The sequence below is a fragment of the Nelumbo nucifera genome, chromosome 1 (genome assembly GCF_055504915.1).
Source record: "Nelumbo nucifera cultivar China Antique chromosome 1, China Antique-T2T, whole genome shotgun sequence".
In the NCBI taxonomy this organism is placed as follows: domain Eukaryota; kingdom Viridiplantae; phylum Streptophyta; class Magnoliopsida; order Proteales; family Nelumbonaceae; genus Nelumbo; species Nelumbo nucifera.
This window is the reverse complement of record NC_142649.1, coordinates 65,230,058-65,235,775: the sequence shown is the minus strand read 5'-3', so window position 1 is coordinate 65,235,775 and position 5,718 is coordinate 65,230,058. Positions and strand designations below refer to the sequence as shown.

Here is a 5,718-nt window from a genome sequence, read left to right as displayed (position 1 = left end):
GGTGAAATCTATACTTGATTGGCCCACTCCCACTAGCATCCATGAAGTGAGAAGCTTTCATGGATTGGCTACTTTTTATAGACGTTTCATAAGGAATTTCAGCACTATTATGGCACCAATTACAAAAGCTATGAAAAAGGGGGAATTTGTTTGGTCCAAGGCTGCAACTAAAGCTTTTGAAACGATCAAGCAAAGGATGACCGAGACCCCAGTGTTACATTTGCCCAACTTTTCAAAAATCTTTGAGGTGTTTTGTGATGCTTCCCAAGTTGGAATAGGTGGTGTGCTTATGCAAGAAGGACATCCTATAGCTTTTCACAATGAAAAACTTAATGAAGCTAGACAAAAGTACTCCACATATGACAAAGAATTCTATGTTGTGGTGCAATGTTTTCGACATTGGTGTCATTGTTTAATTTCCCAAGAGTTTGTTTTGTATTTAGATCATGAGGCACTCAAATATCTCAAATCTCATAAGCATCTTAGTAGTTGACATCAGAAATGGGCTGAATTTTTAGCAGAATATAACTTTGTGATTAAGTATACAATTGGTGCCGAGAACCGAGTAGCCGATGCATTGAGCTGGGTGATGTATATATTTCATTCTATGTCTGTACAGATTGTGGGGTTCGATCATTTGAAACAAGATTATGATGGTTGCAAGGATTTCAGCATCATTTATGGTTCTTTACAAGCTGGACAGCAATCTGAATATCCTGGCTTTTCCATCCATGATGGTTATTTGTTCAATGGAACTTGCTTGTGTGTTCCTAACGCCTCACTACATGATTATGTTATATGGGAGTTACATGCAAGTGGAATTGCTAGGCATTTTGGTCGGGACAAGACCGTTGTTATGGTAGAAGATCGCTTTTATCGGCAAAAAGGAGAAAGAAAATACAGAGTTGCACACCCCTTTACCAATTCTACATGAGCCTTGGCAAGACCTCTCTATGGATTTTGTCCTAGGTCTGTCCAAGACAATAAGGGATCGCGATTCAATTTATGTTGTGGTAGATAGGTTCTCAAAAATGGTCCACTTTATTCCTTATAGTAAGACATCAGATGCCTCACATGTGTAAAGCCTATTCTTTAGGGAAATTGTTTGTTTACATGTTGTTCCTATTACTATTGTTTATGATCGTGATGCTAAGTTTACGAGTTACTTTTGGAAGACACTTTGGAAACTCCTCAATACAAAGCTGAAGTTTTCATCTTTTTTCCATCCTCAAACTGATGGCCAAACTGAGGTAGTTAATAGGAGTCTTAGTGATTTGCTACATTGCTTAGTTAGTGATCATATTTCTAGGTGGGATCTCATCCTACCTACAACTGAATTTGCTTACAACAGTTCAGTTAACAAGTCAACTGGAAGAAGCCCCTTTGAGTTAGTTATTGGAATTCAACCTAAGAGGCCTATTGATTTAGTGTCTTTGCCACAAGAAGCCAGGACTAGCATAGAGGCTGAAGGCTTTGCTCACCACATGAGAGAAATCCATGATGAAGTTAGGCACAAGATTGCTCTTAGCAATGATGCATACAAAGCTAAAGCTGATTTACATAGGCGCTAGCTGATTTTCAGGAGGGTGATATGGTTATTGTGCGTATACGTCCTGACACTTTTCCTAAGGAATTTTATAAGAAGCTTCACTCCAAAAGTGCAGGTCTATATAAGATCACTAAGAAAATCAGTTCTAATGCTTATGTCCTAGAGTTGTCAAGCAAAATGGGAATTAGCTCAATCTTCAATGTTGAAGACCTAAGTGCATATGATGGCCATAGTGATTGTCCCATAGTCCAATTGCCTAAGCTACCTTTGGTTCCACCTACTAATGTGCCTGAAGACATCCTTGATGAGAAGTTGATTTCTACAACAAGTGGGGGTTATCAAAAGTTTCTTGTAAAGTGGAAAAACCTACCTCTTTCAGAATGTTCATGGATTACAGTTGAAGATTTGTATCATCTTAATCCAGAACTTTATGAGCAATATCATGCCTTTAACTCTCTAGGGTTGAATTCTTTCAAACCAAGGAGAGATGATGGGGATCAGTCCATGCATTATAAGGCCTATTCTCTTAAGAAGAAGGCCAACAAACAAGTTCTAATTTGGCATGGAGAAGACTCTTGGAAATTGGACTGATTTGGTCAGGGGTATTTTCGTCATTTTGACCAGCCCAATATGGACTTGGGCTATAGCATCTTGTTCCTATAGTTTAATAGTGCTCGTCTTTCAATTTTCAGTTTATTTGCATTAGTAGATAGAAAGTTATTGTGTTTCTTGATGCACAAGGCAAAGAGTGGCACTTTTTGTAATTATGGTGAACAATGTTTCGGGCCACACAAGTCATTCTATAAATAGATGTATTCTCTTCCTTTTGAAGCTAATGAATGAATGAAGAGTTCTTAAGAGCTCTCTTGCTGTTTGGAGTGATTCCTACAAACCCTAGAGTGATTCTAGGACCCTTGGAGTGATCCCTTGAGATTTCTCTCTCTTTTCTCTTTCTCTACCCTTTCTCCTCTCTCTTTCTATCTTGTGTTAGTTTATTCCAGCCCTACTGCATCACTGGTATTGATGCATGGGAGAATACCAACTCACTACTTGATTCAAGCGAGGTGACTTTGTGACATCAAGCCAATGCACCTCGCGAACTTCCTCAACTTTTCAATTTGCTCTTCTGATCCACCTCCCACAATTTCCCCAATAACAATAGATCCTTCTAGTTGCACCATGGCCTTGTGAAGATGGATGAACTCAAGCTCTTCCAAGCCGACATGAGATAATCCAATAGGCCCAATATCAACAACCTGCCCAGCAACTAGTCCCTCTGACCCGATCACTCTTACTAGTTCCCCAACCACATGAATGATCTTTGAAGGCGGAACCCCAATGGTTGTCGTGGTGATGTACTCGAATGCGAAGGCTAGAAGAGCATCTCTAACTAGGACTGCCACATCCTCACCGAAGACCTTGTGGTTCATTGGCTTCCCAAGTCAGAGATTGTCATTATGCATACAGGGCAAATCATCGTGAATCAGAGACATGGAGTTAATCATCTCCATGGCGCATGCTAATGGCATGGCCATCGATTCCTGGTAGCCAACAAGCTCACATGTGGCCATGCAGAGAACTAAACGTACATGCTTGCCGTCGGTGAGAAGGGAGTAGCGCATGGTTTCGTGGATCTTGATGGGGTCTTTGAAGGAAATAGCCTTGTCGAGGGCTTGATTCATGGAATTTGCCATTTGAAGCATGTAAAACTTGAAATTGAAGGTGGTCTCCTAGGCTTCTTCTTCAGTCTCCTCCTTTGTAGTATGCACAACAGAGAAAGAGACATAAGAAGAAATGCATCATCTTCTCTTTGCAATTAAGAAAGAGATGGGCATCCTTCTCATTTTCAGGCTTGTCCAGTCGAGTCTGCAACAAAAGTAGCGGAAAAACTGAGAGATTAGCCACTCTGGCCATTATGTCAGCTAAAAACCTAGCTTCTACGGTTTCCCTCTATAAATGGATGGTGCCCTAGTTGGTTGGGTCCTAACTAAAAACCTAGCTTCCTATAACAAGACTACCAAAGACAGAGCTTTTCATCTCCTCAAAACATGGTTATCGACATAGGGATGCGTCTCGGATGATGACATGGTTACCGTCACAAGGACAAAGGGCAATATTGGGTTAAAAAAAACTATACACCAAGTGGTGTCACATTGTGTACAGATTTTTGATAGAACATTACCAGACACTAATGGCAGAGGTAGAGCTAGTCAATTGTAAGAAATAGTAGGGGTGGTTTAAGACAATAGTTAAACGGTAAGGATACATTTTGTCAATTAGCTAAACAGTAGGGATAGTTTAAAAAATTTGCCCATAGAAATAACACTTCGAACTTATAAAATTTAATTATTTGATTTATTTCTACAAAACTCAGAATTTTAGATTAATTGAAAATTTCAATTTCATTGTTTTAGGCTTTCGGGCTTAGGTGGGCTGAAACCAAGATCACTATTTTTTAACTGTTTTGTGGGTTGAAAATTTCAATTTCACTGTTTTGTGGCCCAATTTGGTGGGCTGAAACCAAGATCAAATTCGAATTTGAGCAAACCTATAAATAAAATTGCTAAATGGTTAATCAATTTTGAATTCATTAGTTAAAAAATAAATATTAAAAATGTATATTTTTTTTGCATTAAATCAATAAGTAGCCATTCATACTTGAGGCTTACACTTTTTTTACGCTTTATGCCTTAAGACTTGAGGCTTAACCGTCGTTCTAACAAAGGCTTAAGCCTTACATCAAAGTTGTGAGGCCTAAGCCTTGAGGCAAAATTGGTGTGCCTCACCTCTAGGCATACACGTCATGCTTCAAGGCTATTATAGGAAAAAATGGTTTTAGCAACGGACAAAACCGTTGCTAAATGCTCCCAAAAACCATCGTTAAAGGCTATAACAATGGTTTAGCAACGGTTTTCTGTCCATGGTGGATATTGGCGTGGCTAAAACTTATAGCCACGGATATTATACACTGTGGCTATAAATATACATATAACCACGGTTTTAACCGTTGCTAATTTAAAACTTTATTGCAACGGATTTATTATGTACCGTTGCTATATCAATTTGTAGCAATGGTTTTAGCGGTGGCTATAGAATATGCGGTATTGATGAATAACTAGATATAGCAACGGCTTTATTACCACAGATTTTTATATTAGTGGTTGCTAAAGTTTATTTCTCATTTAAATTTTGAATGGATGCCATTACAAAAAGAAATTTATTTTCAATGAAGTTTTTACAAATAAAACATGTACACATTTACACTATATCTATAATGGTCTTTGTTCAATATACACATTTTATAAATTCTTTTTCATCCCCAAAAAAGAAAAGAGAATTAACAAATTATCCTCATCGCATCTGAATAGTAGCAAATATGCACATGCATCACACTCAAGACTTTCACTTTGGACCATAAACTTCGTTTTATCAAGTTTAACAAAAATGAATACATAAGGATTGATGTCAATAATTAGCTATATAAATTAAATAATGTAAGAGTTTTATATGCATTAAACACTTGCCATTGATTTAATCAGAAATAGTAAAATAGAAAAAAGTAGCAGCATTCTACATTCTATTGCAATTGATTTTTTGGTCTGAATGAAAGTTTTTTGAATTTTCTACTCTTGTCATCAAGTTATTTTAAATGATAAGAGACTGCTCCCAGATCTGCAACAGCTAATGTTGGTTCAAGGGAAATCTGCACCAGCACAACCCACCTTCAAATCCTTCTTTGCATGACCTCTTTTGCCTTGCCTGGAATTCATATTGTGTAGACCAAAAGACTTAACAAGAGTCAAATTCAAATTTTTAGACAAAGAAAGGGAAGGTTCTATAAGGAATACAAGATCCCCAATACCAAAAATAGAAGAATCTTCAAAAATTAATAAATGAGTAATGAATTGTCAAAACCATATAATAATCTAAAATATTTGTTTATGCTTATGCAATTAGAAAGCATTCCGAGATTGATTTTTTCAAGTTCCATGCAACAAAGGATCCAGATTAACTCACACAGTTCCTTGAAATAGTGTTGGGTCTTGTGGTTTTGGAGCTCAATGGTTCCATTGACTGGCCATTCAGGGCTTAATCTGCAGTTTTCAATCACTAATGGGTAGAGTCATAAGAATTCAGATCTAATGCGGAGTCAACCCCACAATCTTCTT

General features: G+C 37.6%; 1 pseudogene; it reads right to left on the bottom strand.

The window, feature by feature from the left end:
- Positions 1 to 2,604: 2,604 nt before the first annotated feature.
- Positions 2,605 to 3,384, bottom strand: LOC104594428 (geranylgeranyl pyrophosphate synthase, chloroplastic-like; annotated as a pseudogene).
- Between the last annotated feature and the right edge of the window lie 2,334 nt (positions 3,385 to 5,718).